The 13,465-nt window shown below is 40.4% G+C and overlaps 1 protein-coding gene and 1 pseudogene across 2 annotated transcripts in view; one reads left to right on the forward strand and one right to left on the reverse strand.

Moving 5' to 3' along the window:
- Positions 1–13,465, reverse strand: part of LRRC49 (leucine rich repeat containing 49) — a 181,282-nt gene that overhangs the window by 56,727 nt on the left and 111,090 nt on the right. The window lies entirely within an intron of this gene.
- Positions 2,623–4,248, forward strand: LOC102822853 (annotated as a pseudogene).

The raw sequence follows: 13,465 nt of genomic DNA on the forward strand, positions 1-13,465 counted from the left end.
AAACAGCTGTAAACATCTTTCAATAATTGGATCATGGAAAGGATGAAGGAGGTCCCTGCAGAAGGACGTCATGCTTGGTAAAGTAGAAGGTCAGTGAAAAAGAGGACGAGCCTGAACTAAATGGATGGACACAGTTACTACAACAATGGGCTCAAGTACAGCAACAGTTATGAGACTGGTAATGGACCACACAGTGTTTGTTTTTGTTGTACAAAGAGTTGCTATGAGTCGTAACTGACTTGACAATATCTAACAGCAACAACAACATAAATGAATACTGTCTTACACTATTAAGTCCTAACAATCACCTCTCATAACGACTGTAACTGAATTTATTGTTAATTGCAATGCAGGTCAATTTCACACACGTTATTATGTCTCATCTCCCATACTGGTGCTGAGACGCTGATTATTGTTCTGTTGGTTTTTCTGGAGTGAAGTTCAGGACTTTCAATTTATCTAATTTAAAAAATCTTTCTAGACTAGGGATCAACAAAGTTCTACTATAAACAGGCCAGACAGTAAATAGTTTAGCTTTTGTGGGTCACATGTGGTTTCTGTCACATAGTCTTCTTTTCTTTTCTTTAGATAATGTTTTAACAATATAAAGCCATTCTTAGCTTGACAACCACACAAAAAAGGCCTCGGGACAGATTTAGCTTGTGAGCTGTACGTTGTCTATCTCTGTTCTAGATTACTGAGTTGTGGGGATTCTGATTCCTTCAATCCACACGTTAGGATCTAAAACTCCCATTTCTATCATTCATGTATTGTATCAGAATCACACCTCATCTGCTCATTAATAAAAATGATGACTAGAATGGACCCAGGAGTCCTGGTGTGCTGCTATAGAATACACACCGGTAACAGCAAGGTTGGCAGTTCGCACACATCAGCCTTAGAAAATCTATACAGGGTCACAATGAGTTGAAACCCACTCCATGCCAAACAACTTATTCAAAATGATATCATAACAGACTTGACCAAATGTGGTATTTAAAAACCAAAATATTATTGGTCTATAACCGACTCAATGGCACTTAACAACAACACAGGACCCCCCTGTCTATTTAACGCTATCGTAATGGTTACGAATCGGGCTGCGAACCTTAAGGTCAGAGGTTCAAAACTACCAGCTGCTCAGCGGGAGAAAGATCAGGCTTTCTACTCCCGTAAGGATTTACACCCTCGGAAACCCTGTACAGGGTCGCTATGGATCGGAACCGACTCGACAGCACTTAACAACAACAACAACAAAATAGGAAATTAATTTTGGCTGGCATGAGTGGACCAGTGCTGCCAGTCTGGTGTGGCACTGTAGGATCAACACTAGACTGCTAACCCCAAGGTTGGAAATTCAAACTCACCAGTCACTCCTTGGAAACCCTATACAGGTTCCTTAGGAGTAGGAACCAACTCACCGGCACATTAACAACAGGAGTCAGAACCGACTCCAAGGCACATAACAACAACAATACTGCCACCTAGTGCTCAATTCCTTAAGTACTCACAAGCTGTATTTTTAAAGAATCCAATATAGATTTCTTTCATAATCATCTTCAAGTTTACTGCAACAATGTGGGGAATTCATACTCTTTCCATCCACGATAAAAAGACCGAGTAGTTTATCTTGCCTCTCAGTCACTCTCTTACCCAACACCTTCTTTCAGCCACAACTTCCAATGCTCTAGCGTGTTACTTGCTAGGGTCATTCCATCCCCAGGTCAAATCCAGTCTTCTGTTTTTGTAAATAAAATTCAGTGGGAAAAATGTCCAGATAAAGAAGCCAGAGTTCCAGAATTAGAAAAATGAATCCATGATCTTAGAAGTATAATAGTAATTATCTTGGGAAGGAAAAAAGGAGTTGTGTTTGTGAAGAGGCATCAAGAAGATTTCTGGAGGAAGGATTGGTTGTTTGGGGAGACTTGGGAACTCCTGAGCCCATAGACATTGACCTAGCCATGGAGGGTTAGAGCTGAGAGTGAATCATTCAGCTGATATGAAGTGGGGGGAGACGCACAAGAACACCCAAACTTGCAGATAGTGCCCATTTTGACTTAGTTTCGATGTCTGATGACCAGAGCTCAACTAGAGGAAGACAAAGAAATTTGATAAAGAAACCAAGTGTAAAGTGGTATACTTTGAAGAACTTGACCTATACTTCTGGATGCAGTAGCTCAAAATAGCAACTAAGAGATAAAAAGTCTTTACATGAAGGATCAAACATATCCCTTCAGTATACAGGGTTGATTTGTTTGTTGTTAAGAGCCGTCAAGTTGGTTCCAACCCATAGTGACCCTCTATAGGGTTTCCAAGGAGCAACTGGTGAGCTTGAACTGCCAACCTTACAGTTCAAATGGCTTTGCAGTCTGGTGCATTAACCCACAGCATCACACCAGGACTCCAGGGTTGATAGGGACAGGCAATTTAGACACTGGCTACCTATAAAGGCATGGAGTGACTGGCTTACAAGTTTTCAAGAGGGAGTTTAGTTTTAGAGTGTGTGAGGGAAGGTAGAATCCCCACTGAATAGTTTTCATTTTGCCTAGATGGATCTGGTGAAAGGAGATGGGGACAGGATTCTTTTGATTCAATAGTGAGTAACCGTTATCATGACTAATCATGATTGCCACAACTTTGAAGGTAAAAGTTTTGTAACATAAAGGGGGGAATAGTTAATCTCACAGTCCAGGAACAGAGGACTCTAAGACCATCAAGGGAGAAGAGCACAAGCAGAATGCAGGACCCTAACCAGAGAGGCAGTGACACCAGAGATGGAGGCAGAAGTGATAGCATGGAGAGATAGAGTAGCTGAGGACTCCAGACTCATGGAAAGAGAAAGACTGTGGGCTAGACCAGGAGGCAGACTTGCAGAATGTGCCCTTTGGTTGTTTAAATTATTATATAATTCCTGAGTGTTTTTGTGTACATAAAACAAACAAACAAACAAACAAACAGAAGGAATAGAAGCAAATACTGTTGAACAATGATGCATTGAGGGATTGTAATCATTGCAATGAAATGAAATACGATGCGTGAAAAACCAATGTTCTCCCATGTAAAGTATCACTCAATTCACAATAAAAGCTCAAAAATAAAAAGTTCTGTTTCTTGATCTGTGTCTCGGTTACAAGAGGTATGCTTACTCACATTTAGTGAAAACTCATTATACTGAATATTTATGATTGTATTACTGCATTGAGGTGTACTTCAAATTAGAAGTTTACACAGACAATCAATTCTGTATTTCAATTTGGGCTTGCACTCCAAGCCTGAAAGAAAAGAACCAAGGCCAAAAAGGACAAAGCCCAAAGGAAATCTGAAACTCAGCACCAAGGCTCTGCTTCCCACTCTGAGAGTGATCTTCCAGAGCAAAAAGAGGAGATCCTGGGATCCAATGATGATGAGCAGAAAGATCCCAATGATTATTGTAAAGGAGATTATCATCTTGTGAAAATTGGAGACCTATTCAATGGAAGATATCATGTGATCTGAAAACTGGGTTGGGGACACTTTTCAACAGTATGTTTATCATGGGATATTCAGAGGAAGAAGTTTGTAGCAATGAAAGTAATTGAAAGTGCTGAACATTATATCGAAACAGCATTAGATGAAATCCGGTTGTTGAAATCAGTTTGAAATTCAGACCCTAACGATCCAAATAGAGAAATGGTTGTTCAACTTCTCGATGACTTTAAAATATCAGGAGTTAATGGAACCCATATCTGCGTGGTATTTGAAGTCTTGGGACATCATCTGCTTAAGTGGATCATCAAGTCAAATTATCAGGGGCTTCCACTGCCTTGTATCAAAAAAATTATCCAGCAAGTATTACAGGGTCTGAATTATTTACACACCAAGTTCCGTATCATCCACACTGACATTAAACCATAGAACATCTTGTTGTCAGTATATGAGCAGTACATTTGGAGTCTGGCTGCAAAAGCAACAGAATGGCAGAGGTCTGGAGCTCCTCCACCTTCTGGATCTGCAGTCAGTACTGTTCCCCAGCCTAAACCAGATGACAAAATGTTAAAGAATAAGAAGAAGAAGTTGAAGAAGCAGCAGAAGCGCCAGGCAGAATTACTAGGGAAGCGAATGCAGGAAATGGAGGAAATGGAGAAAGAATCAGGCCCTGGGAAAAAAAGATCAAACAAGCAAGAAGAATCAGAGAGACCTGTGGAAAGACCCTTGAAAGAGAACCCACCTAATAAAATGACCCAAGAAAAACTTGAAGAGGCACAGTAGGCTAAGCACTGGACTGCAAGATGATCTGAATCACAAGGTTGGTGGTTCAAACAACACACATGTACAGAATGACATACATGTGCAAAAAGATGCATGCGCTAAAAACACATGTATGCAAAACGACACACATGTATGTAGACGACACAAGCACACAGAACACATGTCTAAAACGACATGCATGTATAAAGCACACATATACACATACATGTGTGTTGTTTTATGTGTGTGTTATAGGATAAGCACTGGACTGCAAGATGATTTGAATCCCAAGGTCAGTGGTTCAAACTCCCTAGCTGCTCCTTAGAAAACCTATACATGGTCACTGTGACCATGTATAGCATTTCTATATATATATACACGCACACACAGTTTTAGACATGTATGTCGTTTAAGACATGTATGTTGTTTTATATACATATATGTTGTTAAGAGTTATCAAGTCAATTCTGACTCATAGAGACCATGTATAGGATTTCTAAGGAGTAGCTGGGGAGTTTGAACCACCAACCTTGTGATTCAAATCATCTTGCAGTCCAGTGCTTATCCTACTGTGCCACACCAGGGTGGGGTCTCATAGATGGGGTCCAATGTCTGCATTCTCTAGTGTTCTACTGACTAAATTCTATACCATTTTTTACTACTGACACTATCATCAAAACCTATAGTATTTCCCAATGCATGAGAAACACAACTTCACTTCCTTTGCAACGCAGTTATTTTATGTTGTGTTGTTTTTTTTTGTAGTTTTCTTAGTTATTCTAGGGCAAAACATTTACTTTACTATATGAACATAAGAATAATTCTATCAGATTTAATGGCAAGTTTGAAGGGATTTTAATTGGAGTTGCATTAAATTTATACATGTTGTTGCATGCTGTTGAATCGTTGCCGAGTCATAGTGACCCTATTTAGGGTTTCCGAGGCTTACTACAAGAGCAGAAAGCCTATTCAACTTTATCCTGCAGAGCAGCTGGTAGCTTTGAATTGCTTGACCCTGTGATGAACAGCCCAATGCATAACCCACTAAGCCAACAGAGGTTCTAAGTTTATACATAAACTCTAGGAAAACTAACAGATTTGTTATGAGACTATATTTAGATTTTAGGCTCAAAATAATTTTCAACAATTAAATGGTAGAAGAAGTTTCTCGTTTGTATCATATAAAGTAATTCACATACTTAATAGAATGCTTACTTAATATAAACCAATTTAGTTAATTAACTATACTGAATAAGATACAATGGAACTTAAAGTAACATGGCCATTTATCCTTCCAACCCATAATTTCTTAAATCCAATTTTGTTTGGTGCTATGTTTCTTTTTGATCTCACCAAATTAATTACTCTAATGTCATTTGAAAAACAAAGGTTTGACTAAAGGGCAAATGTCTTTAAACTTAATATTTCTCATTAATAATGAAAAGTAACATTAAAGGAATCCGTGTGAATCCTTCCAGTTAATGTCTTAGCTCTAGAAATCCTGAACTAAATTAAGATTGACTCAGTTCTTAGCACTAATTTATACCCTTAAAAATAAAGGCCTTGTAAATTGGAAACAAAATTACATTGTGCCTCATGTAATGGATCACATATACACTGAAGCTTCCCCAGGATAAAGCACAATGGGCAGAAGGAGCTTCTTGGCTCTTTTTCAACCATTTTTACTTAATCTCAGCTTTTCCCCTCATTGCAGTCAAGCAGCTTCGAATGGAGGGAGAAGGGCATCCGCACAGGGGTGTTAATGCCCAAGCGAGGTGAAGAGGGAGCTGGCCTTGGGGACAGCCCTGGCTTAGGATCTGAAAGTTCAAGCAGGGTGACAGGGGTGCCCACATGGGAAGTGGAAGGAACCTCAGAAGGATGAGGGGGAATGGGATAGAGTGGGTGTTACAGTACAGGTGGGGCAGGAGCGTGCAGTTGAAGGAGCATGGCTGTGTTCCAGCACAGAGTGGCAGGGAGAGCATCTGTGAGGGGAAGGAGCAAGAGCAGCAAAAAAGACATTCAGGATGCTTGATCAAGTAACTGAACATAGTAAGGGCAACAGAAGCCAGTCTTCAAATGTGAAAACAAAAACAACAACAACAAAAAAAACCCATGAAAATGAATGTTGGACTGGAATTGGATGTATTAGCGAGAACTCAGCGTTCTCTATAGATGTTAATATAAATTTTGATGCATATGTATGCATGTATGTATAAATGTGGGTTTCTATGTATGTATGGTGGTGGTTATGTGCCGTGGAGTCGGTTCTGACTCATGGCAACCCTGTACAGGGTTTCCAAGGCTGTAAATCTTTATGGGAGCAGAAAGTCTCACCATTCTCCCGCGGAAGCGCTGGTAGTTTTGAACTGCTGACCTTAAGGTTTGCAGCTCAATTAGTAACCATCTCACTTTTGTGGCGTTGTGGGTTAATGCACCAGACTGCAAAGCTGTTTGAACTGCAAGGTCGGTGGTTCAAGCTCACCAGCTGTTCCTCGGAAAACCTATACAGGGTTGCTATGGGTCGGAACTGACTCTATGGCACTTAACAACAACATGTATATGTCCCTTGTCCTCTCCAATGAGAAAACCTTTGAGCAGCAAACCCCAATAGCAATGAGCACACCTAGTTCTCAGAACTTTGCTTCTAAATACCATTCTCCACAAAAAGGAAGCAGGGCACATTGGCAAATGGACCACCCTCTGACAGACAGTAGAGGAGCCTTACAGAACGATGGAGACACATCAGAGGAAGCTTGAAGAGGCTACCCTGGCCAAACTGAGGACAGTTTAAGCACCACAGTAAACGATAATAGCAATGGACCATAACCTATTGATTAGAAATAGAAAGTTACTACGTGCAAAGCCATACTGATATGAATAAATAAATCAATTGACATGTTTATGAGGAATGATATTACAAATGGACAAAGCAGACGCTGACATGGAGAAATCTGGCAGACACCACTATAATCAAAGTGAGCATCATCAGTAAAGAGATAAATGTAACTCATATGCCACTTGATAGGCTACAATGAGACATAGGATCACTTCTGTGATATTTACGCTAAAGACTAGAGTCAAAAACTCACCATAAGGAAACATGAGCCAAATGTGAATGAGGGTCATTCTACAAATGAATTGGCCTGTAACCTTCACAAATGCTGAAATCATGAAAGTCAAGGAAAACTGAAGAATTGTTTCAGACTAATGGTGACTAAGGAAACTGACAATTAAATGCATCTAGATACAACAGGGAGTCCTGGTGTGGCACTGCTGGTTAATGCGCTGGACTGCAAAGTTGGTATGAAGTGCAAGGTCAGTGGTTCAAGCTCACCAAACGCTCCTTGGAAACCCTATACAGGATTGCTAGGGGTCTGACCTGAAAGTACTCAACTACAACTACATATACAACATGGAGTCCTGGTATGGCTCTGTGGGTCAATGCTCTGGACCACAATGTTGGTTTAAAGTGCAAGGTCAGTGGTTGAAGCTCACCAATTGCTCCTTGGAAACCCTATACAGTTGGAACAACAATGTATGTAACATGAAATTCTGAACAGAATCCTTTAGCTAAGAAGAACATTACTGGCATCACTGGTGAAATTTTATATGGGCTGTAGGAATTAGACACTAGTAATGCTTCGATGTTTACTTCCCGATTTCGTTGGTTATGTTGTGGTTATATAAGAGCATGTCTTTGCTTGTAAGAAATACATACTAAAACATTTCAGGGTTATTGCTGGATCAAGTCAGTGGCTTACTTTCAAACGGTTGAAAGAAAAAGTTTTTGGTATTTACAACTTTTCTGTCACCAGAGGATTGTTTTCAATGTTTTGGAAGTTTTTTTGCTTTGTTCTGTTTTTACAACTCAGTATTTTTTTTAAATTGTTTCAATTCAGTGGTGAAGCTCTAGTACATTATTATTATTAATGCTTTATTGTGAGTTATGTGATAATTTACATGGGAGAACATTAGCTTCACATTGATCCCATCGTATATCATTTCCTTGCCATAGTTTCAATCCCCTCCATGAATCATCAACCAACCACAGGGTATACCCCGCAAGCCTGCCCCCTGGTCATCAGCACACAGTCCCCTCTCCCTCTCTGGGTCCACAGTGTCAAGGAGCTCCATCTCTCCACGTCGCCGTCTCTTCCTCCATCTCTGGCATCACTGTTTCTCTGTTCTCCACTCTTCTCCCTTGATGGTCCCAGGGACCTCTGCTCCTAGACTGCAAAGTTAATTACTCCCCTCCCTTTGCTACAAAAATGTCTACCTTTACATTTCCAGCCCTTACAATCAATCCTGATAATAATTATTCACCATTGTATCAGAAGAGACCTAGCCTCATCTCCTTTCCTTGGCCCGGCCTAGACAGATTGGATACTACTCAGGGAGATTCCACCTTACTCCATGCCCTTGGATCTAGGTTCCCTCTTGAAAGCTTGTAAGCCAATCACTTCTTGCCTCTGTAGCATCCTCCATTCTGTGTAGCCAATGTCCAAGTTGCCCATCCCTGTCCTCTCCGTGTGTGGAGGAGGTGGGAATGATCCTCACTGTAAAGATTTGTTCCCTCTTTTGAGCTACTGCTTCCATAGATGTAGGTCAAGTTCATAAAATTGTATTGGATTATTCTTTTTTCCCCCTCTTCTTTCTTCTTCTGGTTGAGCTCTGATCATCCAGTCATTGAAGCCAGGTCAAGTGGGAATTATCTGCAAGTGTGGGTGTACTTATGCATGTGTTCTTCTTATCAGCTGGACGCTTCACTCTCCACTCTAGTCCTCTGTGGCTATGTCACTGACTCTGGGCTCAAGAGTCCCCAGGTCTTGCCACACTGCTAGCCAGGTCTCCAGCCGGGTTCACAGGAGTCTATTGAACATTATAGGGCTTAGCTTGCAGCTTCATTGCTGCTTTTCCCTCACTTCCCCTTATCGGTGACAAACGAGGTCACCAATCAGAGCGTGTATTCCTATTGGGTCTTAGTCTTAGAAGGAGGTTTACCCTGAGGGGCCCTGACCACTTGCCTTGATGTCTCCTGGGCGAGCCACTTGTTTGTTCTTGTAGTAATCAGTTGATCTGCCTGTATTGTTTTGTATTTTTCCGGTCAGTCTTTCTTTCAAGAGTTTTCTTCTGTTTTTCTGGTGCTCCAGGCTGGTCTGCTTGTCCTTCCAAGTGGAAATTTCCCCTCAGAAGATTCTGGATGCTGTTCAGGATTCCACCTATGGTCTTGTGTAATGCTGAGGCTCCACAGGAAACCACCTTCACTGGGCATATTGTAGCCCCTATTTGGGTATTCCAATCAGTTATAGGCAGAAGACAGATTTACAAGCTTTCTATGGTGATATTTCTGGCTATTCCTTTCTGTCCCCTCCAGTGTCTGTTTTATAGTGGTATGCCAGGGAAACCAAGTTTCAAAAGAGAGCCCAGCATCTTAACATTGTTTCCCCACTTTTCCCCATTCCACCCATGTCTCAATCTCTGTATCCCAGAGCCCTGTTGTTCCAAGGTGTGCATATATCATTATTTGCCTCTGTCCCACTTTAGCTTCACATTCATCCTTTCATATTACATTTCATTGCAATGATTACAATCCCCTCTATGCATCATCAAGTAACCAAAGGATATACCCTACAGGCCCACCCACCCTTGGCTGTCAGCAAACAGTTCCTCTTCCTCTCTGAGTCACGTGTCCCCAGCCACTCCATCTGTCCACACCACCATCTCTGTCTCCATGCCTGGCCTCACTGCCTCTCTAGGTAGGGTCACACTTTCTGCTCTTCTCGCTTGATGGTCCCAGGGACCTCCACTCCTGGGCTGCAAAATCAATCAATCTCCTCCTTTTGCCAAAAAAAAAAAAAAAAATCTGCCTCTACATTTCCAACCCTCCCAGTCAGTCCTGATGGCAGGTATTCACTATTGTACCACAAGAGTCTTATTTCCATTTCCTTTCGTCAGCCCAGTCCCAACAGATTGGAAATCACTCAGTGGAGGTTCTGTCTACCCCATCCTTGCATCCCTTTTATGAAACTCACTTGGTCATGATGTATTACTTTTTTTTTTAATGTTTTATTGTGAATTATATGATAGTTTACATGAGAGAACCTCAGTTCCATATTCATTCCATCGTATATCATTACATTGCCATGGTTCCAATCCCCTCCATGCATCGTCTTCCGACCAAAGGGCATATCCTAGAAGCCCATGCTCTACACTCCCCCCTCCCCCCTCCCTCAGTCTTCGGCCCACAGTTCCTCTCCCTCTCTGGATCCAAAGTCCCCAGCCGCTTCATCCCTCTATGTCATCATCTCTGTCTTGTATTACCTTTTTTGATGTGCTGTTGGATTCTGTTGGCTAGGATTTTGTTGAGAATTTTTGAGTCTATGTTCATGAGGGATATTGGTCTATAGTTTTCTTTTTTAGTGATGTTCTTCCCTGGTTTTTGTATGAGGGTTATGCTTGCTTCATAAAAAGTATTAGGGAGTTTTCCATCCTCTTCTATATTCTGGAATAATTTGAGTAGAATTGGTGACAGCTCTTCCCTAAATGTTTGGTAGAGCTCACCTGTGAAGCCATCTGGGCCTGGACTTCTTTTGGTTGGGAGTTTTTTGATGACCTGATCAATTTCTTCTTTTGTTATGGGTTTGTTCAAGCTTTCTACTTCATTCTGAGTAAGTTTAGGTAGGTCATGTTTTTCTAGATATATATCCATCTCTTCTAGGCTTTCGAATTTGTTGGAGTACAACTCTTCATAGTATTCCATTATTATCCTTGAGATTTCGTTTGGTTCTGTTGTGACATCGCCCATGTGATTTCTAATGCGAGTTATTTGTGTCTGCTCCCTCTTTTCTTTTGTTACTTTTGCCCATGGTTTGTCAATTTTATTAATCCTTTCAAAGAACCAGCTTCTTGCCCCATTGATTCTTTCTATAGTTTTTCGATTTTCCATCTTGTTTATTTCTGCTCTTATCTTTATTAATTCCTTTCTTTTGGTGACTGTAGGTTCCTTCTGCTGGTCTGCTTCCAATTGTTGGAGATGCTGCTAATTTTGTTAATGTGTTAATTTTGGTTCTTTCCTCTTTTTGGAAGTGCACATTTATCACAATAAATTCTCCCCTCAGTACTGCTTTCGCCGTGTCCCAAAGATTTTGGTATGCTGTGTTTTCATTCTTGTTTGTTTCTAGGAACTTAGTGAAGTCACGTTTAATTTCTTCGTTTATCCAGTCGCTTTTCATCAGGGTGTTGTTCAGTTTCCATGTATTCAACTTTATTTCCTTGGTCTTCTTATTGTTGATTTCTAATTTTATAGCATTGTGGTCTGAGAAGATACTCTGTAGAATTTTGATGTTTGTAAATTTATGGAGGCTTGCTTTGTGACCTAACACATGATCAACTCTGGAAAATGTTCCATGCGCACTGGAGAAGAATGTATATTGTGTTGTTATTGGATTGAATGCTCTTTATACATCTATGAGGTCAAGTTGGTTGATTGTGTTGTTTAGTTCCTCTGTAACTTTGTCGAGTTTCTTTCTGGTTGTTCTGTCCCTTTTTGAAAGTGGCATATTAAAATCTCCCACTGTAATTGTAGAATTATCTATTTCTTTCTTCAATTCTAGTAAGGTTTGCTTCATGTATCTTTGACGCTTTTTCATTGGGAGCATAGATATTTATTATGGTTATGCTGTCTTACTAAATTGACCATTTGATCATGAGATAGTGTCCTTCTTTGTCTCTTACACTGGTTTTTATCTTAAAGTTTACTTTGTCAGAGATTAGTATTGCCACTCCTGTTTGTTTATTGTTGCAGTTAGGTTGGTAAACTTTTTCCATCCTTTAATTTTTAGTCTGCTTTTGTCTTTGTGTGTAAGGTGTGTCTCTTGCAGGCAGCATATTGAAGGGTCTTGTATTCTTATCCATTCTGCCACTCTCTGTCTTTTCACTGGTGCATTCAATCCATTGACATTCAATGTAATTATCGATTTGTTGTTGTTGTTAAGTGCCATCGAGTCGGTTCCGGCCCATAGTGACCCTGTACAGGGTTTCTGAGGCTGTAAATCTTACAGGAGCAGAAAGTCTCATCTTTCTCCCATGGAGCAGCTGGTAGTTTCAAACTGCTGACCTTAAGGTTCACAGCCAAATTATCGATAGGTATGAGTTAATTGCTGCCATTATGTTACTTTTTTGGTAGTGCTGTTTGTTCTTTTGTTCTGCATTCTTCTTGTGTTGGGTTTGTGTTTTTTGTCAGTTTGTTCTTAGTTTTCATGTTTGCTTGTTCTGCTTGGAAGTTCATTTTCATGGTAAGTTGTGAAGTATTTACATTCTTTGGGGTTACCTTATAGTCTACTAACTTTTTTCTCCCTTTAAGAGAATCCATTGTATTCTGTAATTTACCTGATATCCTCACCACCTGGATCTCTATTGCTACGTTTGTCCCTTTTTTGAAATTGATAGAATTTTTATCTTTGGTTGACCTCCCGGTTCCCTTGAGTTTGTTGTTATAGTTTTGTTCTGTTCTGGACTCTGCTATCTGTTGACTGAGTTCCAGGTGGTGCTGACACTCCTGTCAATCTTTGTTTGTTGTATGTTCTTGCTGGTTTTCAGTCCACAGAACTCCCTTTAGGATGTTTTGAAGTGCTGGGTTGGTTTTGATAAAATCTCTCAGATTCCATTTATCGTGAAATGTCTTGATCACACCATCATATTTGATTGATAGTTTTGCTGGATAGATGATTCTTGGTTACCAGTTTTTTTCTTGTAGGATTTTGTATACGTCTCCCTATTGCCTTCTTGCCTGCATGGTTTGTTCTGAATAGTCAGAGCTTAATCTGATTTGCTTGCCTTTATAAGTGACATTTCTCTTCTCCCTGGTCGCTTTTAGTATTCTCTCCTTGTCTTTGATTTTAGAGAGCTTGAATATTACACATCTTGGCGACTTTCTTTCGGGGTCTGTCCTTCCTGGGGTACGTTCAGCTTCTTGAATGTTTATCTTCTCATCTTTCAAGATGTTAGGGAAATTTTCTTCCAGAAGTTCTTCCACTATCTCCTCTGAGGACTTCTCTGATTCCTCCTGTTCTGGAATACCACTAATTCTTAAGTTGTTCCTCTTCATGTTATCCAGCATGAAACGTAGACTCTCTTCAGATTTTTAAAATCCTTTTTCTGCTTGCGCATCTATCTTAGCAGTACTGAGAGATTTGTCTTCCAGCTCGCTAGTTCTGGCTTCTATCACTTCTATTCTGCT

The sequence above is a fragment of the Chrysochloris asiatica genome, unplaced genomic scaffold, assembly GCF_000296735.1.
Source record: "Chrysochloris asiatica unplaced genomic scaffold, ChrAsi1.0 scaffold00092, whole genome shotgun sequence".
Classification (NCBI taxonomy): Eukaryota; Metazoa; Chordata; class Mammalia; order Afrosoricida; family Chrysochloridae; genus Chrysochloris; species Chrysochloris asiatica.